A 25,151-nucleotide genomic window follows, 5' to 3' on the forward strand; every position below is an offset into this window, starting at 1 on the left:
TTTTTACTCATCTGATATTAGATCAGACATCCTACCTCAAAAACTGTACATCTTCCCTTTGGTGGCACAGAACACAGGTTAAAAAAAAAAATTTCATTGAGGCTGTGACTTGAAAGCAGCAAGGAATTTTATGACAAATGGTTGACTCACATGAACTCTCCAGAAAAGAACACATTTCTACTCAGCAATATCTCTTTTCTTTATTTCAGTGTAGGCTGGAATGTCTCTTCATCTCAATCAGCAACAAACAGAAACTGACAGCAAATCATGAAGATGGTGACATTTGAACTGGGTGTAAAACATGAAAAGCAGTTCTGAGAATATAAGGGAGGGGTGACTCAGTGTTTGCAAACTTAGGGATGCCTGAAAAAAAGAAAAAAAACAATGACATATTTAAGAATGAACAATAGTTCAGTGAGGGGAGTGTGTGTGTGGGGGGGTGGGGGAGATAGGAGTTATCACACACACAAAAAGTAAATTGTCATATGTCAATTCTAACAAGACAATTGGATTGAATTTTTAAAACATTAGTTCATTATTTAATTGTATTGGCAAGTTGATTGAATCAGAATGATAAAACTAGTTGAGAATGAGGACATAAACATAGTTGCACTAAGTCATATTATGACTCCTCTACTTCGCATTAATTTCTTTATTTAAGGGACATTGTGCCTCTTTTCAGCTTTTGGCAATTTGTACTAATACTCCTTGGACTTAGTCTCTAAGTGTTAAAATTAGGTATCTGAGCTGGGTAGAACTCTACAATATATGCAACAGTTTTTACTTAATTAAGTAGTCAGCTAACATAGACACACAAATGGGTATGTGTGTACACCCACCCACACATTATTAACTATACATATTAGTATATAGTTAATCAGGCCAGTTATGTAGCCTATTTTTTAGTAAAATTCCTCTAGTTGAATTTACGTATGTCATTATTTGAGATAATGGGTAATACAATTAGAACAGGTTTTATATAACAAATGCCAAATACTATAATTTTAATTTTCATAAGTTTATAAAATTTCTGCACTGATTCTTTACCATACAGGTGAAAATCCTAACTTAGACTCACTGATATGTATTTTAGGGTGCCACTAAAAACCACAAAACATGTTTATATTTGCTTTCTTCTTATACAGGTATTTTTTAGTATATGAAAAATTAGTGATTCTAATATTTTAAGATATTTGAGCCCTAAATTTTATCTTGAAATAGCAAAGATTTCTTTAGATTGAGGAGATATATTTAAACAGTAGTGATTTTTTTTTCTTTCTCAGAATGTGAATAAAACATTTGCCTGAAACTCTCTCAGGAATTCTAAACATTCTCTCTTTCCTATGAGTAAGTGACACACTAATCTGGCCTTAAAATAATTTGTGGAATATAATGAATAACATAAACTGATGAACAAAAAAATATCCAGAGACAGAGAAGCATCGATCCGACTGTCAAACCTCAGAGGGAAGGTAGGGGAGGGGGGGTAAGGGGGAGAGATCAATCAAAGGACTTGTATGCATGCATATAGGCCTAACCAATGGACACAGACACCAGGGGGGTGAGGGCATGAGTCAGGGGGCGGGGGAGGGGGGAGGTTAATGGTGGGATAAGGACACATATGTAATACCTTAATCAATAAAGAAAATAATAATAATAATAATTGTAGTCTTCTAATGTGCTCCAGGGCAGCACATCCAGAAAGCAGGGATGTGCTGGATTTGAGAATCAACAGGAAAGTGAGATAGGAAGGCAGATATACCTGAAGGCTATAGTGTGAATGGGTTTGTGACAAGTGATGGTGAGAAGCTGAGGCCTCATGCCAACAAAACTGACAGCCTAGACCCAGGTTAGGACCTGGGGCAAGGATGGAATTTAGTGCCATCCTGTGTTCATCACTCCTAACACCCTTAATGCCCAAGGCCACAGGGAGAAGAGCAGAGTAGTGCAGCTCCCCGCCTGGTTCCCTATCCTCACACTACCTCAACCCATAACACCTCTCTTTAAGAACTCTTCCGAGATGGTTTAACCTGCTCCTACACTCCTGATTACATTCTATCCTTCACACAGCTCCTCAACCTTTTCTAGTGCCCAGGACTCCCTCCTCCTAGGCAGTGGTTCTCTACCTGTGGGTCACAAACAATGAAAATACATCCTGCATATCAGATATTTACATTATGATTCATAACAGTAGCAAAATTACAGTTATGAAGTAGCAACAAAAATAATTTTATGGTTGGGGGTCACCACAACATGAGGAACTGTATTAAAGAGTCACAGCATTAGGAAGGTTGAGAACCACTGCTAGGAATTACAGATTAGACCAATAAGTTAAATATATATATTCAATGTCATTTTGTTATAACATTGATCAGATGCCATAGGAACTTAACTCTTGTTCATATCAATTGGCTTACGGTAAAATTGGTTTTGCTATACATCCTTTTGCTACAGTTCCAAGAACTTATCAATGATATTAAGTAAGGGCTTATGTATGCTGAATGAAACTGTTTTCTCAAACAGGTAAGCAGAAAACCTAACATTCACTGAAAGATATTAAGTCTCCAAGCAAAGTCTAGAGATAGACTTTGGAATTCCTCACTTTCTTTCTGATTTGGGGATGATTACTAGTAGACTATAGCCGCTACCCTAGTAACAACAATTTAATGCCTGGCCTCCACACAAGAAGGACTGCCCCAAGTCACACATGGAACCCCAGAAAAGAAAGTCTAGAGATAGAGAGTTTTTACATTATCCACATCATTGGTTCTTAACCCCGTTGAAAGTTTACTGATAGTAAGGACTTTCTTTCCCTAGAATACAAGTGTGCATGTGAATACACACCACTGTGTATACAATCTCTGAAAATTTTTAGATCACTTCATAAAGTCTTTTTAGCCCCATAGCAATTCACTAACCCTGGATTAAGAATCATTGGTCTACATCAGTTTCTTAATCTTGACACAATTGAAATGTTGGACCAGATAATTCTTTGACAGGCTGTCCTATGCATTGTATGAGGTTTAACAGAATCCTTGGCACCTACCCAGTAGCATTCCCTCCAGTTGTGACAACCAAAACGTCTCCAGATATTGTGAAATTTCCCCTGGGAGGTAAAGTCACTCCATTTCAGAACCATTTGTCATAGAGGGATGATCTTTCCCTCCAGTCAATTTATGTAATCAATTGGTAGAAGCTCCTTCACTGCCAAGAGCAGTGTGAAATTAAGTTAATAAGAAAAATAGCCACTACTAGGCTGACACTGTACAGAAAGTATGTACTTGTATGCTTGTTTGTTTGTTCGTTGTTTTATCTTCACTGAAGAAAAGAGTGTACGCCACTCTGTGAGTGTCCAGAAAATCTTTGCTTGTGTGTTCGTTTGTAGTTTCTTTTCTTTAAGCCATTCACATTCAGTGGGTGAAACAGAAGAATACACATCTAATCAAAATCATTATTGCCCAAATCCTTCCTTTAATGGGGAGGTGGGGGAGGGGGGGCTGGAGTAACTCAGATATTTATGTCCATAACAATATTGTACTACATGGATAATGAAGAGTTATATGAACATAGAAACCACTATTCAGTCTGCTCAAGTCTGGGAACCTATTTATTGGCCTATTGTGTGTGTGTGTGTGTGTGTGTGTGTGTGCACCCATGTGTGCGTAGTGGGTGGATGAGGAGACAAATGTGTCAAATGCCCCCCTTTAAAACAAAGTCTAAACACATTTAAAGATATTTTTGTAATAATAAAATACCATAAATTATTATATTTAAGTTTCAAACCTAAATTAAAACAGGACTACAGAAATATTTACATATGACTCTTAATAATAATTTTCCTTTTGACATATCATATCAGTAGAATTCTGTAACATTTTAATTTCTAGGAAGTTAATGTTATCATGCAGCACTGCCTAGGTTTGAAAAACAGTAGGACATTTAACATTGTACAATTATCTGTTATGAAGTAATTTGAGTCCACAGGGATGGCTGTTGCTCTAAACCATCACTGACCAATAAAACTTTCTGTAGTGATGGAAAGGCTTTATCTCTAAACTGTTCAATACAGTAGCTATTAAGCACTTGGAATATGGCTAGTGTAACTAAAGAGCTGAATTTTAAATGTTATTTAATTTCAGTTAATTTAATTTTAAGTGGCACATGTGTTTAGTGGACACCTCTAAGTGGTGAGTATGTACCCACTGAGCAATTTCATTTAGTCTGATCTGATATAATGTAAGGGAGTGGGATGACTTATGTGATGAAAAAAAGGAAAGCTAGGACACAAACGTGCTCAGAGACGAAAGAGTGGTGAAACACAAAGGAAATGATTTCAGGAAAATACATAAACTATTCCATGGTTTTTAGAGCCTTTCCTGATTAAAAAAAAAACATCATTCTTATAATTTGGCTTACAGCATGGAATTCCTCACTTTCTTTCTGATTTGGGGATGATTACTAGTAGACTATAGCCGCTACCCTAGTAACAACAATTTAATGCCTGGCCTCCACACAAGAAGGACTGTCCCAAGTCACACATGGAACCCCAGAAAAGAAAGCATTTACAATAATTGGGGTCCCCAGATGACAACTTCATTAGTTGGGGGGTGGGCACTAGATGACAGTGCCTACAACATGGCCTTCTGGATGGCTGGCAAGCTTAGGGTTCTTAGGTCAGTTTGAAATATCATGTCTAGTCCTTATTATTAGAAGGATTACCTGAGGGCCAAGTAGGTTCAACATGCCCAAACCCTCAGCCTGGGGACACTCATTTATACCACAGAATGACAGAGCATCTGCTACAGGAATGGGGAAGAAGACATCTGGAGGTGACAGGGCTTTTGCACGGGAAGTGCAGGAGCTGGAGCCATTCCCAGCAGTTTCCAACAGACCATTCAGTAAGGTCCAGGGGAATGGTACAAAACTGTGATCATAGTCATCTGGCAGGAGATGAAAGACAAGATCATTCTTATCACCCCACATCCATCCACCTGGAGTCTAAGTTATTCCATCTCCTGGTGCAGGGGGATGTGGCTCTTCCCACCCCACCAAATCATTGTGTCCTGTTCTATTTCATTCTTCCCAGGCATCTTCTATTTGCACCCAGAGGTTTCATCCAGAGTGGTCAAGGGCAAGAATAGGAGCACTTGCCAGAATCCTATTAGTCTCCCACTTAGGCTCATGTAGAGGGACTGGATGAGCAATGTACTCAACCAAGTGATCATTGCCCTTATGGTCTAGGACCAGGTCAATCCAGCAATAGGGTTCAGCAACCTTTGGGTGAAAGGGACACCACTCAACCAACTGAGTCATACCAGCTGAGGCACCAAAGTTTCATATATTTATATTTCAGAGAGGAAGGTAGAAGGAGAGAGAGACAGAAACATTAATGATGAGAGAAAATCATTGACCTGCTGCCTCCTGCACACTTCCTACTGGGGATTGAGCCTGAAATCCGGGCATGTGCCCTCAATGGGAATCGAACCCAGGACCTCCTGGTTCATAGGTCAACGTTCAACCACTGAGCCACACTGACCGGGCCCAAAGGTTCTTTTTATATTAGATGTTAATTAATCATTAAAGTCTTGAATACTAAGTAAAATACTGGAATTTTCTACACTAAAAGAGGCTTTTCCTTAAGTAATTATGATATTTCACATTTTTTCTCCAATGTAATTGACAGTGATTTGGGCTCTGAAGCAACCCCTCTCTGGATTCTTGGGTTTCCCTCATAAGAGGCCACACTGGATATACAAAATGACACACACAAAGTGAGATGAAGTGCTACCCAGTAGAGAGATGAGTAGGCCCCTCAGGAGTGAATTCTGATATTCAGCTGTGAAATTCTGAAATGCTGCATTCAGAAAATTAAAGTCGTCAAAGTTCACCAGAACTTTCTGATCACTCCCCTTCCAGGGCATTTCTTTGTTCCACGGGGAACCCTATCAAGGGTAATACTGGATGGAAATACTGGGGAAATGGCAAATGCTTCTGAACTCTGGGGGCTTTTATTAAGCTTGGTGTCACCTCAGCATCGACACTGGTATCACATGATTCTCCGGGAATTACGAAGACCAGCTGTTCCCTCCCTATTGTCACCATTCAAGAGCAGGAGATCAAGTCCAAAGCAGGATTTTCTTCCAACAGTTTCAACATTACAGGCATATGAGTGTAAAGCATTTGTAAATTGTGAGACACTTACGTAGAGTGCTATATAAACCCTGTACTAATATGTACAGTTCAAAGAATACACATAAAGTGAACTCTCATGCAATCACCACCCATATTAAGATATAGACCATTTCCAGCCACCAGCCCCACTGGGCGCTCTTCTCTGACCACAATTCCATCCTTTCCCCTGCATTAACCATGGTTCTTATTTTCCCTTTGTCTTTAAATTTTTACCACCCACACATGGATCTTATAACAAGATAGTTTAGTTTTTATTGGTTTTGAACTTTTAAGACCACTCTATGCCTGTTTTTCCATTCTTCTCTGTTTACCTGTAGATTTCCATTTTTGGTATGTAAAGGAGTACCTGGTATTGGACTTGTTCTCCTATAGTAAACAACTAGAAAACCACACAAAATATACAAAACAACTGCTTCCAGGCATTCTACAACAGGGCATCCGGGACTGTTACCCCTGGCAGAAGGCCAGCACACACAGTGAGCCCTGTCATTGCCTGTAGGTGCTTTCTTGGCTGTGAGAATGTAGGGGAAACCCAAGCACATCAAGCTAGTCGCACTGATTTAACAGTCAGAGATCAGTAAGTCTAAGGCAATGAAGGTTTGTAGTGCAGAGGCCAGAAAGAAGAGCACTCTACAGAGAGAGAGTTCTAGAAACCTGCACTGCCCATTGGAGTCTATGTCTGTATACTAAGCTGTGTTCGTGTGTGTGGAACCTTCGTGAGGTCAAAGAAAGAATAATTACCTGGTGGCTATAGGCTAAGTAATCCCAATACCTAACACTGGCTCTGAGACAGTTGTGATCTAGCCAGCCAGAGTGAAACAAACTTTGGTTTGTGTAAACATACAGGTTACATAATAGTCATCCCTGTAGGGTCTAGCTTTAGTGGTAGAACTAAACTAGTTTTAGAGTAAAGACTATTCCAGACACCCTTGCTTCTTGCAAAGTTTAAAAGCAAGCTTCAATAGACTCAAGCTTATCTACAACTTACTTAATTGCCTGTCAAAACAAACTTTAATACTCTTTAAAGGAAAACAAGAAAATCTAGAGACTCAACAATATAGAAGTTATAATGTTAGGATCCTAGAAAATATGACCATGCATTTGTAAAAATAGATAAATATTTCCTATAACTAGTGGAAGTATAAGTCAAAAGAAAGATTCAAAAATATTAAAGATCATGGAATTGGCTGAAAATGTCTTTCAAACAGCTATTTTATAAGTGTCCAAATCTTTGAAGAAAAACTTGAATATAATGAAGAGATAAATGGGGAGATATTTTTTTAACATGGTATGGACTACCCAGATATAAAAAAATTGAAAGGAAAATAGACATATCCACAATTATAGTTTAATATTTTATACTCCTCTCTCAGGAAGTAGGAAAATAAAGAGATGCAGAAATAAGTAAGAAAATTGAGCAATACTATTAACAAATTGGCCTAAGTGGGATTTGTGGAATACTACATACAGCAATTTTGAGAAAAACACATACCCTTTTCAAGAGCATATGGAAAATTCACCAATATAGACTATACAGTAGAGCATAAAAAGTTTCAATATATTTAAAAATTGGAACAATACAGAGTATGTTCTCTTACAATGAATCTATTCAGAAATAATAAAAGAAATCAGAAAATCCTAAAATGTTTTGAAATTAAAAATACACTTCTGAATAATCCATAGGTCAAAAAAATCACAAAAGAATTATAAAATATTTTAATTCAGTTGTAATGGAAGAAAGAGGTGCAGCTAAAGTGGTATTTGAGTAAATTTTATAGATTTAAATGCATATATTGAAACATTTAAAAATTAAAAGCACTTACTTAAGCTTCTAACTTAAGAAACTGAAGAAAAATTTAAATCCAAAGTGAGTAGAAAGAACAAAATGATTAAAGTACAAATTTAAAACATATTAAATAAATGAATAAAAAAGAAAATCAATGAGCCCAGTAGTTGAGCATTGATCCATGAACCAAGAAGTCCCTGGCTTGATTCTGGATCAGAGCACATGTCCAGGTTTTGAGCTGGATCCCAATCCGGGGTGTGCAGAGGCAGCCAATCTCTCTCTCTCTCTCTCTCTCTCTCTCTCTCTCTCTCTCTCTCTCTCGTTTCTATCTCCCCATCATTCTCCCTTCCTTTCTCTCTAAAATCAATAAAAACATATTTTTAAAAAATCAATGAAACCAAAAGCTGATTTTTTTGAAAAATTAGAACAAATGTAGAGAAATTTTGCTATATTTTTAAGGACATGCCATGAAGGTACAGGAATCAAGAGAGACACTCAACAATGTAGCAGTCACAGAATAGACTTATAGGTCAATGAAACAGAAGAGAAAAATTGAGAAACAGACCTTTAAATATACTGTCAAGATATTTTTGACAAAGGTGCTTAAAATTATAGTTCTAAGTTTGAAGGATAATATTTTTAACAAATGATACTGAAATAATTGGATATCCATAGGCTAAAAATGATGAAGCTCAACCCTATATCATACCATACACAAAGTTAACCTAAAAATTGATTATATATTTAAATGGTGAAGTTGAAACTATAAAACTTCTAGACATAAACATAATAGAAAATCTTTGTGACCTTGGAGTTTATTTTTTTTAGAAAAAGTGGAAGGGAGTGAGGAGACAGAGAGAAACATCAATGTGAGAGACACACATTGATAGGTTGCCTCCCACACATGCCCTGACCAGCGCCAGGGAGGGATCAAGCTTGCCAGCTAGATACATGCCCTTGACAGGAATCGAACCTGTGACCCTTCAGTCTGAGGGCCAATGCTCTATCTACTGAGCCAAACCAGCTAGAGCAGAGTAGGTAAATATTTTTTAATAGGACACAAAAAGCATTAAGATTTTTAAAAATATAAATTATACTTTATTTCTATTAAAAGTTCTCTTTGAAAGACCATTACAAAATTAAATAGCATCATAAACTGTACTAAATTATTCACAATTCATAAATCTTATGATGTGTAAAGAATTTCTAACTAAATAATAATGTGACTAACCCAATTAAAAGGGCAAATTGTTTTCATAAATACTTCTCTATAGAACATATATATGAAAAAATGACCAATATTATTATTCATGAAGATACATAAATTTAAACCAGAATGAATTACCACTGCACACCTACTAGAATGACTAAAATGTTAAAGACTGAACATACCAAGTGTCAGGGAGCATGTGGAGCAATTTAAACTTTTATATATGCTTTCTGGGAAATGGGAAGTGGTGTAACCACTCTGGAAAACAATCTAGCAGCTTCTTGTATACTGTAAAATGTACTTTTCGTGTGGCCCAGCAATTCCTCTCCAAGGTCTTTACTCCATGAAGTGAAAATATATGCATACAAAAAGAAGTGCACACTGAGAAGGGCTACATTTATAATAGCTCACAGCTAATGTAGACCAGCAAGAGTCTGTAGCAAGTTGTTCAATTCTCATACAATGAAATTAGTACTTAGCAGTACAAATGGGATAAACTACTGAATTGCATGGCAGGGATGAGGCTCAAAATATTATACTGAATAGAAGAAGCCAGACACAAAGGAAAACAAACTGGGTGATTTCATTTCATGACATCTAGGAGAGTTAAATATAACCAACAGATCAGTGTTTGTCTGACATCAGGGATAAAGGAGTGGGGCTGAATGAAAAGAGAAATAAAGGAAACTTTTTGAGAGGATGGACATGTGCGATTTATTTATTAGTGTGGTGTTTATAAAGGTACATATTTTTCAAAACTCATGGAGGTGTGCACAATGTAGATATACCTTATTTTATGAATTTCATGCCTAAAAATGAATATAGAATTTTAAAAAAATGTTCTAATAATAAATTAAGCAATGAACCAGAAACTTTTTTCAAGTTTTATTTAATCAGAAATAAATATGACCTAATATGTTCCCTGTGATAAATAAGATGAAATTGCAAAGGAACTCACATTTACCCAGTAAATGTGCTCTTTGGCCAGATGTCTCACTTTTTAGGCATTTAGACTTTCCAGTCCCTATATTGTTATTTTGCAACTTGCTTCTTTGTGTTAATGAAGCTATTTTAAGATAAGCCACTGGCCAGCAGCTGTCTATTTCTTTCAGTATGGTGACAGGGGAAATAAACATTTCCCCTCCTTCCCCTGCTAATGCCAGGCCACACCGGCGAGCCCTTTGGTTGCTGACATAGGTAGCAGCCTGTCTCTTCCAGTGCTAAGAATGCATTAATCCATCTGATAAAGGGCCGTTTCAGGAAGGTGAGCACGGCTCAGGGCTCTTTAATCTGTCAAGTTCTATTTTCTTTTACCTTTGAAATGTTCCAGAATCCTCTTTCCAATCTGTCATAGGCAAGTTTAACATCCCACTCCATAGTTTACATTAACTTTTAACAATATTATTGGCAGACATGAGGCCGATTTACAAAGAAGGCAGCCTTCTGTTAATTTCTGTATTGTTAGGATCTGAATTGTGTTATAAATTTACTTTTCAGTCTTAATGGAAACTATGCTCACATATATGTTATATTTCTAGGTTGCAGAGAGAAGAAAACAAAATATTTTGTGGTAAATAAACAAAACTCTGTTTATATTATTTCCTACTTGAAAACAACTTATAAGTTATTTAATTATTAGATAGAAATTTATTAGATGGAACACTTGTCAAAATGTGGTAAATACCACCATGCAATGAATGATTCCTCCCAATATGGTTGGAAATCATAATTTGCTAAACGTCTATAATCTTCAAACCACAATTTGCATGTTTTAGAATATGGACTAGAGGTTTTCTCCCTTGAAGTCCTGTGATATAAAAACAAGAGAAATTTATGTGCAGCTAATGTCATTGTTTTAGTGAATTACATAATTTTAAGTCTTCTCTAGCTATTTCCCATTAGATAGGCCTCCAGTGAGAATTTTATTGCAGCCTCCCTGGCAGCTTATCAAACTCTGTATAATAGAATTAGCTACTCCGATGGGGACATGTTACTGGAAATGGCAATATTTTAAACTTGTGCTTAGAGGATATTTACCAGTAAATATTACTGTTTACAACTGAAAATGTTTCATTTTAACAGATTATGGTTTCTTTCTTCCTCTCTAACCACGATTTTCCTCCTCTATATACCAAATAGTTACTATTAGGAATGTGATTCTCATGATCAACTCTTAATTACCCATGGGAATGGGAATACAGCTAAGAACATTTATATGTCCAAAGTACTAGCCTTGAAAGTCTTGGACTGTGTCAACCAATCAATAAGCAGGTGTGTTCAACATTAACTATGCACCCACACTCTGTTAATATGACATGGTAGATATTATATTATGACAAGGAAATATAACATCTGTCTTCAAGTATTTCCCCCCACCCCAGAAATAAAGGAAACATATACACATAAATCAGAGAATAGTAAATTATAGATTATATCAAGGACAAAAAGTTATATTAGCTGTAAATGTCATACATTTTGTCTAGCTGTTGAAAAAGAAAGAGAGTATGAAAGTAATCATAACAGAAAATCTGGCATGTATTTAGTTATATCTATTCTCCAGGTCTTATTGGTAGGAACTTTTATCCTACTTAATACTAACAGTGATATATAAGGTCGGTATTATACCCATTAGCAAGATGGAGAAACTGAAACTCAGAGAGGTTAAGATGCTTGTCTAGAATTCACAATGCTAAATCCAGTTTTAGATTTCAATGGATATTATTGGCATTGATGCTTTTAAGACATTTAGCTAAGAAAAAAGGCTGGTTGTGTTTCAATGTGGGTTTACTCACCATTTACAAAAGAAATGCTAAATGATACATATAATCTATATATATAAAAGCCTAAGCAACCCTTAAAACTGATCAACCGGAACAACCAGAACGACCAGTCAACCAGTCACTATGACACGCTCTGGTCACCAGGGGGCAGACGCTTAACGCAGGAGCTGCCCCCCGGTGATCAGTGCACTCCTTCAGTGGGAGCACCGCTCAGCCAGAGGCCGGGCTCATGGCTGGTGAGTGCAATAGGGCCGGGATGAGCGATAGCAGAGCTGCACCCAGCCCCGACTGGGGCTCCTCCCTAACCGCCTGCTGCTTCAAGCACTGCTACATTCCCTGAGGGGTCCTGGATTGCGAGAGGGTGCAGGCCAGGCTGAGGGACCACACCCATGCATGAATCCATGCACCAGGCCACTAGTTATAATATCTATCTTTATATAAAAGCCCAGCAACCAGAATGGCGGAACAACCAGTGGCTATGATGCACATTGTGGCAGCCGACAGGCCCAATCCGGGTCCAATCGGTGCCTACCCCCAGCCAGCCCAGCCCCCGACTGGCCCCCCAACCCCAATTGGGGGTGGGGCCAGCTGGCCAACCTCCTGTGGCCCCTCACCCCCCTGCCGGCCTGGCCCAATGGGCCCCCATCGGGGCAGGCTGGCCAGACCCCACCCATGCATGAATTCGTGCACTGGGCCTCTAGTATAATTATAATGTAGAAAGATCTACAGAGCTGTATATTAATAAGGCTGATATTATTAATACAAGATCTAAGGTACAGTTAGGATGAAAAAGTGAATAGAAAGAATAATAAAATTTTATTCCCTCTCCACCCAAAGATGTTTAACCATCAACCAGTGGGCTGTTATCAGATCCAGTGCAATATAGACTGTGGATTTGTCCCATGAGAGTAAACTGCTCATGTTGGGTGCTCAAGTGTTATAAACAAAAGTAGAATTCTCACGGCTGAGGACAGGCATTGGTTTTCTGACCAGGGTGTATTACATTTCTTTTCTAAATTATAATCATGATTTTTCACAAGGCATTCTTCTAATAATAACAGCTTACCTGTAAAGTTGATGCATGGTTGTCAATATAATTTACATAAGTGCCTCTGATTGGGCTACAAATTATTTTTCCCTTTGAAATTGCAAAGTGGATTTAATTCCTTTTTTGAATGTGTTTTCATAAATAGCAATCAATGTATGAAATTTCCATCAACATGGAAACATATATATCTATTTCATTAAAACTATCTTAGAGACATTATTCTCAGATTTCAAAAACAGATTTGACCTTTTCTTACTATGAACAACTTAAGATTTTAGATTGAAAAGATATTTGCATTTGAAAATATAAATTATCTTTCAAAGATCTGCATCTATCTTTTGAAATCTATACTTTGTGCTCTGTTTCAGCCTCTCTTCTTTACTTTCTAAAAACTATAAAAAGGAGAAATATGTAGCACTTAAAAAATAAAAGACATAAATAGAAGTCAGTAAAAGCATTGACATAATTGTTATCATTAGAAATAAAGGACAGTGAAATCATCATTTCAGCCAAATACTTTGGGCAAAAGGTAGCAGAAGGTCAATGAAATTTCTGAAAGTAAAGATGCTAGAAGTATTTTCAATATTATTTTCCAAATTTTACTCTTTGACAAAATTGTTCCTTGAGGCTGACCTCCAAAAGCAAGATTCTACACCCAAACATTTATTACGCTTGTTCAGCAAACATAGGGCTGTGGATGGAAGTCTATTTGCAAAGCAAGACATTTGATGAGACCACTAACATTTGTAAATCAAAAATTCTCTCCCAGATTTCAAATGGACCATATAAAAGTTCTGACCTAAAATTAAAGCAAGTGTACAGTCCTAAAAAATAAGAGATGAAATAAAATCATAGTAGCCAAGATTTTTATATATTCAGTGAGTTTAAAATATTTCCAGATCGTTTTCCCCCCACATTGTAATTATCTAAATTCCCACCATGAATATTCAAGAATATTCTTAGTTTTATCCAACTGCCTTTTTTATTCTAGCATAATTATTTCACCCAGCAGTTATGCTTTTACTTTAACGTGTAGCTTATTATGCACAATTTCCCAATTCCACTTATTTGTGCACCAGGATAGGCTAGTAAACTCTGGAAATACTTCTTTTACCTGTAATCACTGTATAATAGGAACACAGTTTTGAAATGACAGATTTATTTGGTTTTGCTACTTACTAATAGACAGGAAATATAGGATCGGCACATAAGAAAATTATATCAGTAGAGTCAAATAGCAGGCAGTTAAATTCATGTGGTGCTCACATTTCCCTGCCTGGTTCCCAGGCATACCACTCCCTCACTCCCTGCCCCCGCTCCAGGCTGGGTTAACTGTCATTGGGTAGGAGTTCCAGTCCTCAAAGGGATCTTTACTGTCTCTGATAGCTTCATCCTCCCAACCCAACATGCTGTCACCGGTTTTCACACAGTGTAAGTCTTAGGGGTAAATAGCTCTGTTCCGTGAAAATCAGAGGCATGAATCATGGCGTGGAAAGACCTCTTCCTAAGCTGGAATTTGCAGGATTCCAGCTACAGGGCCTTACTGGGAACTAAAGAGAAATCTCAATCTGACAGGACACATGACTTAAGCTGCAAAAAGTATTTCAGTGAATGAATCGGGATGGCTGGATAACTGCGCTGTAAATCTATCAAGAAGTCCAGATGACATTCTAAACCACAGACATAATGCTCTTGTGGAGAAGCAATGCTGTGGTTTCCAGAAACATTCGGAGCCTTCGAGAGAGTTCAGGGTGGAAATCCAGCCCTCATCATCCAGTGCTATTTATAAAGGGGGCAAAGAGGATTGGTTTTGCTGTTCTTATGGTTATAATTGTCAGCATGAAACAGCAGTTTAAAAATGCTTCTCAAGAAATTAGAAAACAGACAAACTCTCATGAATGGCTGGGCTGCACATGCCCGGGGGCGCTTCAATATTGTGGCATTGGGCTGCCAACCACTAGGTTAGTTCTACTATCATGTCACTCAGAGATGCGATACCCTTCCCTTTCAGGAAAGTAGGATTGGCCAGCTGACAATCTCATGGAAGATCACACCAGGGAGTTGCCCAGAACTGCATGTTTCTCCAAATGACAGCAAAGCGATGTGCAAAGAAAATCGTCTACTAACAAACAGTAAACCTCCTTTTTCTACATATTTCCTCCCTCTCTTCTGTTTAAATGTCAAATTTCCATATTTTGCTTTTGCCCAGAATGAGTCTATCCCTTAACTCCTTCCTATTTTTGTACAGCTCAATTTATAAGATAAAGGAAAAAATGTGTATGTGTTTATTTTTACATATCCTACCCTTCTCTAGAAAAAAACAAAGAATGTTAAGAAGCTTCTATGAGTTAAGTTCATAAAAATTATACAAGATTGCATAAATGAAGTGAGAAATTTTAAAAACAAATGCCATAAGAGTCAAAAAGTTGGGCCAGTGACAAGGCTAAAGATGCCTCTTCCCTAATTAAGGTCACCTCACAAACTTTCAACCTACTTTTAGTCAATGTGAAGAGAGAAAATTGATGAACTCATTCTTGGAATTCATAATATCACAACCAGGTAGGGCAAATAATGATAGCAAAGATCTGATGTAGTGATATCATGTAAATGATGTAAATTATAAAATGCCAGGTGTTATTCCAAGCATTACGTAACTAATTTTAATCCCCAGATTAACCCTATTAAGTAAGTATTATAGTTATCCCCATTTTACAGATGACGAAAATGAGGCAAAGAGATTAAGTGACTTGACCAAGATCCATGGCTTGTAAGTAATGATGCTGGGACATTAACATATGCAGCCTGGCTTCAAAGTCCATGCTCCTAATTATTATGCCATGCTGCCTGCAGAAAACACAAAAAGTCCTCTGGGGGGAAAAAAATTTGTCTGATCCTCATGATGATGCTATGTGGGAATGTCCTTGAGAAAATCCTAATAGCAGACTCCACGATACTTTGAAAACCATGTTCCTTAGACACATATCACACCAGAAAGCATCATAGTAAAATCACTTTTGTAGAAGACCAATTCCTGTCAGTATAGGAAGAGGTTACTTCCAGTTATTATAATCACAGGAGGCCATCTGGAGGTGGTGGCATTTGCATCAGCTCAAAAGGATAAATAGGTTTTTAGAGGGAGGAAGTATAGGGAAGATGGGAATTATTTTTAGGCAGCATTTTCTAAACAAACACTAATATTTGAATGCGGCAGAGGAGTCAAAACCATTAGGAACTGTGACTGCACATTAAATCAGTCATCTTTCAGTACGCAAACTGGTCACAAATCACACATACACTCTGGCAAAAGTTTAGTTGATTTCCAGACATGTCTGGAAAATAAAATACATTATAAAATATGTTTATAAAAATATAGATTCCCAGGCTCTCCCAGACCCACTGAGTCCAAATTCCTGGGTGAAATCAAACAATGTTCCCAATGTCTGTAAGTCAAGAAAGACTTACTTCCAAGTTCAGTGAAATTCATCAGGTCCATGTCACATATCACAGAATCCTCAAGAATCAGCCGACCACTGGTAAGATGACTGCAAGCAGTGAATTGTCTAGTAAAGAGATGATGCTCACTGAGGTCACCTTTCATACCCATTATCTGGATTGCACTGGCATTTCTGCTTGGCATCTCTTTTTCAAGGCATTGGCGTGGAGAGAATGTGTGCAGTCACACCAAGACAGGCTGCCTGTGCTCATGCTGGCTTGAAGTGATCATGCTAATGTGTTGGATTTCTACAGCGGCATGTTTCACATGTTAATTAAAGGGAATGCCAATATTCCAATAAATGTCATTGACATCTATTTTGCATTAAATCTCCTCTGAAGTAGCCTGGCGAGCCTTTAGACTCATGGAATCATCTGAGATGGAGAAAAATTTTATTTAATATGTCCACCACATTTGTCCACTTGTTGGTGTCTCTCAAACACTCTTAGCTGATTGAGTTCCGTGCAATGAGACACCCCTGTACACTCGCATCTGGGTAACAAATCCATGAAGCTGCGCCTGCTTTTTCCTCCTGCCTCGGGCTATGGTGCCATGCTGCAATCAGATAATGTTTTCCAGCTTATGTCGCTCAGAGTGCTTAAGAAAAAATGGCGATGACACACAAAAATGAGCAAGCTCTTTAAATAGAGGAAGGACTTTATGGGCTCATACAAGCTGGAGAATAAGATTTTCATTTCTTTGTTCTTATTTTGTATACTGGTGCCACCCAGCCATTGAGACAGGACTGCCCACCAGCTGGCTTTCTTGGAAAGCAAGTTATGGGCAATATGCTGGCTTCAGAGCAGTTTTCCTTAATTATCAGCTTTCAGTAAAAAAAAATAATTGTGGATTATGTGACAAATGATTAAGAAAAACAAAGAACACTTTACATACAAAATACTTGTTAAGAGGGATAGATGATTGGTGGATGGATGGATAGAGAGAAAAGTGGCTAAATATAAGCTCAGAACTAAATAATACTGTCCCCCTCTGTGATTCTGTACCTAAACTCAAAAAAGTAAATAATAGTATCCATTACTAAAATTTCAATATATATACTCAAATTTTGAATTCTTTAAAATGTATTACTCTCATTCCCTAAATACCTATTCATGTTTATCCAGTTCATTTCTCTTTCTAATGACTCTGATTAGTAATCACCCCTGAGAGAGTTTGTTAATCGATAGTGATCATGTTTCAATGACATATCTTCCTGGATTCACATGATTTACTGCCTTTAAAAATGAAACACACCAAGTTAATACGTTGTGTCCCTGTCTCTTTTAACCTTTGGAAAGCATGCCTCATACTGCCAGGAAGATAGCACATGTTTAACGTAAACTTGCTAAGTGAGACTGAGGACTTCCCACACCACACATCAATCGCAGCCTCGGGAGAAGCAGTGTGAGAGAGGACACCCTTTGGAATGACCAGTTCGGCTGCACAGATGAGAGTGTGGGGCCCAGCGCTTCAGTGGCCGGACCCATCTGCCACCAGTCACTTGTGGGGAAGGCTTCTGTTTCTTGTCAGCCAGTAATGGGAAGCAAAGGAAAGGGCAGGGCACACCTATTCCCGTCAGTCAGGGATGCGATCCCAACTGCCCCCTCCCCCCAAACTGGTAAATAAATGAGCTGGTTTGCCTCAGATAATACCTCACCCACTAAGTCAGGCAAAAAATACACTCGCTTGGTAAGAAGCTCACTAAACCCCTTAGTAGGAATAAAAACTATGTACGATTTCTGTGTTAACGCTCAGAGACAGTCTATAAATGGGGAAGATCCGTTCTTTGGCTTGCTCCAAGTTCTCCCCAACCTCTGGGTAATTATGTGATAGAGTCAAGCAAAGCGGGAGTCTACGTAATATTATCAAGATATTATTTCAGTTTTTAGCTTCACATCCTGTGCATAGACATCGCTAAAGAAAAAGACAAAGGCAGTCCCTTCAGTTCAAGCACGGATGGTTTGATTTCATTTTTATCAAAGAAGTGGCATACGAGAGACACTCATGATTGGCCATCACCTTCAGCCAGGAGCCTGTCACATGGGGAAGGCTTGTACTAGTACATGGTCAATGGGCATGTAATTTGGAAGGGTTGGGCCGTATTAGCAATATTTTTAACTTTCAGAGCCGTCTTTTTGTTCAGCATGTTATTTCTCTTCTGTCTTAGAAGGAAAACAGTGCAATGGCGTTACAAGTCTGAATGCACGTGGGACACTATTCTAAAATATAAAAAGAAATGAGAGCCATGTGGCAGCCAATGGAACTGCGGCCGGGGGTGAACTTGGTGAGGAGCCAGCAGCCACCCTGGCGGCAGGGTGGGCGACACGTGTGCCTAGAGGTCGTCCAGGAGAGGGGAGGTGTGATTTTCTTCCAGTTTTCACCCAGTTTTTGAGTATCAAGACTCTCTACCTTGCTTTTGAGGAGACAAGTGAGGAAACTACAAAAAGGTATATAGTGTTTTCTGCTTTTGGTTTATTGTGTTGTGTGTTTTTTGTTTATCACGTTCATTAGTAAAGTTTTGAGTGAATCTTTGTTATTAGTCCACAGAGTGAAGCACTAAGCGTGTCCTTACTCTGAGGTCAGACAGGCTGTTAGCTCTGTGAAACATACAGATGTGTTTACTTAACAACAAAGAGAAATGAAGGCATGATCGTGCCCCCGTAAACAGCAGCTTTCAGTCACCGAAACAGAAACAGCGGCCCAATTCTCCTCTCTCTCTGTGATTCCCCATGTGCAAACAGCCAGCCAGCATGGGACGAAAGGCTTCTATGTACCTATGTACTACTGGTCTTGGAATGAATGTGGCAACTCCCTTTAGCGATTTTCCAGTCTTCTCTGTGTAAATGAGCACGAGTTAGCAGTAGCTACTGGGAGCGAGTCACATGGGAACATTCTCTAGAGACAGAGAGTTATGGTGACTTCTAGGCTCTGACACCCCAGCTTCCTCTCCTTCCCCCCTCCTTCCCCCCACTGCCCTCAACATCTCTCCCCTAAACTCCTGCATCTCCTCTGTGGTCTCTATTTTCTAAGTTAGTGTTTGAAAAGCAATGCCATTTCTTTATGGAAGCCGATGAGGGCCCACAAATAAAACAAAAATATGTTATAAACAGAATCTTACAAGAGGTTCAGCTTTATAATGAACTCCTTACCATACCAGTTAGTGACAGCGGTGATGGCGACCGTTGCAGCCTCAACATCTAATACTGCGTTTGTATGTTTTCCTTTGGTTTCACAACATCAAGCAAATTCGGAATCACACAGGCACATTGCTCAATGAAACAGACTGGGAAGCTTACAAGAGTAGGAGAAAGTTCATTTGGGAATCATAGTACCAGGTTTACTGTATACATTCACATTTCCCCAGCGAATATCCAATTTGGAGATGGTGGGTGAGTAAAGAGAGTCAAAGCAGTAACCACGCTCCTTTGTCCTTCATTGGGAAAATATCTGCTATGAGGCAGAAAATAAAATTTAAATGTATTTGTGACACTATGAAATAGCCAATGGTATATATATATATATATATAAATTTCAGATACTTTAGTACTTATCTGTCAGATGGCCATTCAATGTCTTAAAACAGTCGTAATGTTAGGTTCATATGTTTCAATTTCATTTCTGAGACTTTTTTATCTTAATGTTAGGTTCATATGTTTCAATTTCACTTCTGATATGTTGCAGCTGTAGGGAAAGCTTTGCTAAATAAAATCTGTTCAGCTTTTTAAAAACATTGGTGAGATATGCAAGATGATTCAACGTTGTTCATAGAGTATTTACCTAGAGGATTTACTTGATCAGAAAACAAAACAAAACAAAAAAAGGTAGTGCCCTACTGTTTCATTTGAGATACTTAATCCAGTACCTTGTCCAAAGGCATTTATGAAATTGGCGTGAAGAAGGAAATTTCTGAAACTCCCTGCCAATGTGATTACAGAAAACTGAAAAATTTGCAATTTGAGATTGTGCCCAATAAACCAAGAATTTATGTGGAATTATCCAATACTTTTGTAAAAGTCACAGACATCTTCTAAAAAACAACAACAACAAAAAAAACAAACATTAAACTGTTCAATGATGAAATAAGATAAGAGTCTTATTTTCATGTGCTGAAGGTGTTCTTTCAAAATGACATTGTAACTTCAAGAGCTATAAAAAATATTTACCAATTTCCCAAAGTAAAATATATCAATTTTATCACCATAAAAGGTGAATCTCGATGAATTACTGCCATCTACTTTCTTGTCACCTAGGAGTTTCCTGTGAGAATTGTTGTTGACACGTGTTTTTAGGAAGCAGCACCGCTTGGCGGTTCAGAGAAAGTCCTTTAGGATGTCAAAGCCAGCCTTCTTGTTCAAAACTTGCCCCAGGCGGCTGTTTAACCACGTTGTACCCTGCTTCCTCTTTTATAAAGCAGAGGAAACAGTCCCACTCACCCATAAGAGTAAAGTGATAAACAAATAAACAAAAATTAATTTCTTAACTGAGCAAGAAGACCGAGTGGCCAGGCTGGCTGGAGGGCTTAGGAGGGACAGGAAGGTCACAGAGGGCATCTGTGAAGAGGTGATATTTGAACCAAGACCCAAATGAGGTGAAGCAGCTGGAAGAGAGAATCAAAACAGAGGGAAGAGCAAGTGCAAAGGCTCTGGTTTGGGAACATAGTCAGCAATCTGGGGGGCGAGGGAGGGGGTGGAGGGAGGCCTGGTGGCAGGATCTTAGGGATGAAGCAGAGAGAGGTTAAGGGCTTTGGATTTTATTCTGATACCAACTCATTATCTAATAACAATAAAGGAGTGACTAAGCTCTTCTGAATGAAATAGTAAGATATTTAAATTAATCCATGCGTTGTTCACTAATTTAAAATAACTTTCTTAAATTTATTTAAACAGTACTAATGTAGAAAACTGAAAGAAAAGCCATTCCCACTCACCCAGTATCTCTCCCTAAAATGAACAACTATTATAATTGTTGGGATATCCTTCCCATTTAAAAAATGTTTTATTTATTTCCAAAAATGGAAACATAACACACACATCATTTTATACATTTATCTTTTTAATAATATCTCTTGGAGACTTTTCCTTTCAGGGTGTATGTATTGTTGTCATTATTTTTAAGTGACTGCTCAATATCACACTGCAGGCTTACCCTATCAGGCTCTTCTATAAGGAAACTTTGATTCTAATTCATGCTGTCACAAACAATGCTTGGTATCTAAATCTCAGTGTGTATCTAAATCTTGAAATTCATGAGTCCATTCCCAAACACAATTGCAGAGGGCTGAGAACCAGTGAAATGCCCATCAAGGACGGCTGAAGGAATAGGGTGGCCTTGTACTAAATGTGAAGTCATTCTTCTTATATCAGTAAACACTTCTGCTCTGAATCCCTCCTTATGCCAATCTTCCAAAAAGTTCTCTGCAATCATGAATGTTTCATATGAGCGGCACTATATTTTGGTTCTCTGTGGGAAATGTACAGAGCATACATCTGAAATAATATGGTGGAAAAGAGAGATAGGGGACCCAGAAAGAGGAGGTTGGAAGAAGAATCACCATTAAAGTTCCAGCTACCTGGATTTCACCGACATCTTAAAGTGTTTCTCCATCCACAAGGTGGGTGTCAAGATTCAAGACAATCTTATCTAGATCTCCAGGGAGACAAGATGGCCGGCAGCTGACATCTGGGTTACATATTTAATGCCCAAACATTCAAGGAGGGAGGATCAGTCAAGCTAACTCTTTTGATTTCTTGTAAACAAAATAACCAATTGATGGACTGTTTGCTTCAGTTGTTTTGGATTTCTATATACACAGCCACATGCCAGTGATCAAAAAAGCATCATCTTCAAATTCAAAGCAACATCCAGGACCGAGCTCTATCATTCAGACAATCTAAGTGATGAAGAACAATGCTTCCACTGAAGTCACCCTCCCTTCACATTTACCCCAGGCACCGAAAACATCAATTACAGGTAAATAATTATCACTTACCTGGAACACCAATGCCCTTATTCGGAATTTTGGCTCTTTTAATTTTCCACCTGTCAGCAGTGTGTTACTTTACTATTCATTGTGTTATTTCCACAATAGAGTGGGCTGAGAGAAAAGAAAACAAATCCATATTAATATTTTTAGCTGTCCTCCTAGCTGGCAATGCTAATATTTTGATTAAATAAGTTGTGGGTTTCTATGTTTTTTAGTCATCTGTGTTTTAATTTAATTTCTTGAAAAATAATACTGTTTCAACAATCCAAAATAAGTCAATTGTTATCCATTTCCCTAAATAGTTTAGAAATACTTTCAATAGCATTTACTTGTCTTTGCTTATAGCGGGCATTACACATCTATTATATATATATATTAGAAGCGGATATCTAGATAGATAGATAGATAGATAGATAGATAGATAGATAGATAGATAGATATTAGAAGCGGCCAGTGCATAAAATTGCATGGCCCCACCCACCCACGCACACCCCTCCCACCCGCTGGCCACCAGGCACCCGGGACCTGGGCTGCTTCTCTCTGGCCACCACCACCAGGCACCTGGGACCGGGGCTGGTTTGCTCCAGCCACGGCCGCCACCCACCCAGTTCCCTGTGGCTCCCCATCTGGTCATTGGTCATTATGGCGTTACGGCCACAGGCCTCTTACTATTAAGATCAGCTGACCCCCTCTGCTTACCTGTGCTTTCTGTATTTCTATACTACTTTGGGAAATGAGATCTTAATAAATTACATGGATATTAAACTAAAACCTGGATTATTAAATTATAAAGTCTACTCCAGTAGATATCCTTAAATAATTATTATAGATCTAGAATTATATAGCTATCGCCTTATATAAACCAGGAAAAAGACTAATCTTCCCTTCCTTATTTTCTAAGTTAAGATTATAAAATTAACTTGAGGGGCTATTGCTGTTTTTATGCTAATTTTAACTTTACAGTATATCATTCAGTTTTCTAAAAACTCATTCTGGCTAGTTGTTGTGTGGAGCAGTCTCCTATTCTTGTGTTTATTGTTCAATTTTGAAGACATACAGGGTATGCTGAGCCCCTTTCTGATCTATGTTCTCTCTTAGCAATCTTCATCAACTCTTATGGCTTTAATTGTCACTTATTCAAAAGATACATCTGATCTAGATTCCGCTCCTGAATTGCAAAGTGCATATCCAACTGACTATTGGAAATAACCACATAGACTTCCCAAACATACTTCAAAGCCAACTAGTTCAAACTACCTTAAGAAGCTTCTTCACCTGAAACTGACTCTTCCTTCTATGTTTCTCATCTTAGTTAATAGCAATACTATCGACTCCTCCAATGGATCAAGGAAAATTTCTTCTTTCTTTCTCTCTCACTTCCCGTATCCAATCAATAAGTCTTGTTTAATTTATCTCCTAAATATTTCTTGGCTCAATTTATTTCTTTCCTTCCTGACTGTTTCTAGCCTAACATAGATCACTGCTTCTCTCCCCGCACGACAATAGTCCCTGGAGTTGTAGAGTAGACAACATTTGGAGTCATCGCTTATCCTCCCTCCTCCCTTTAAACTCTCATCTATAGCATAGTAAACATCTTAAAACTCCTTAAGTGGTTCATACGCTCTTACCTTGAAGTCTCCAGACAGGCTGTACTTTTTGCCTAGTGTATACAGCATATATACACATATGTAGTATGTATATGTAATATATCTTACCTAATAATAGACAAACATGTAAATTGACCGTACCTTTGCTATACTAACCAGCCAATCAGGAGAGTATGCAAATTAACCCAACAAAGATGGCGGTTAATTTGCATATGTAGGCTCCAAGCGGTGGAGCGAAGACTGAAGGCGAGCCGGAGCAGCGAAGACAGAAGACTGAAGGAGACTCCGGCCGGAGCAGCGAAGACGGAAGGCAGCTCCGGCCAGAGCGAAGGCCTGGGTCCCGTGTGCCAGAGGAAAACCGGTGCTGGCAGCCAGGAGAAGGGAAGGCCTATTGCACGAATCTCTTCATGCAACAGGCCTCTAATATATATGTATATATATAAAACAGGCATGTATATAAGTAGAATATACTATATATACAGTTTGTCCCATATTATATCTACCATATATGCTTCACAGAGGTATATATGCAGCACACAGACACACACACAATTTGCTCTAAAATATCTTCCCTATGATCACCACAAAGCTGGATTGGGCATTCCTCCAATATAATCCCAAAGCATTTGTTACTTTCTAATCAGACCACCTGTCACTTTTATTATAATTACTCATTTGCATGATTATCACCTCCAGTGGCATCAGTAATGTGTATCTTTTTATCACTGTGTCTGCAACATTTGGCACAACTCACAGAGTACATACTTAGCAAACATTTACTAAAGAAAAGAATTTGTGCATCAATGAACATATACTAATGTTTTAGGCAAAAAATATAACAAGGTAAGGGCTATGACCTTATTTAAAGCAAGCTTTATGGTGAAGCAGGAGATACTTGTAGATAGGATTCATGACATTATTATTTCATCTGTAAGGTAACTTGTGTCACTTATCTTCATCTCCAAAACCTGAGAATTGCTAACACTGCCTGGACAAGTAGGAATGTTCAAGGGAAGGCGAGGATCCATGGTGTGCCATTTCCTAATTTCCCC

The sequence above is a fragment of the Myotis daubentonii genome, chromosome 4 (genome assembly GCF_963259705.1).
Source record: "Myotis daubentonii chromosome 4, mMyoDau2.1, whole genome shotgun sequence".
Lineage (NCBI taxonomy): Eukaryota > Metazoa > Chordata > Mammalia > Chiroptera > Vespertilionidae > Myotis > Myotis daubentonii.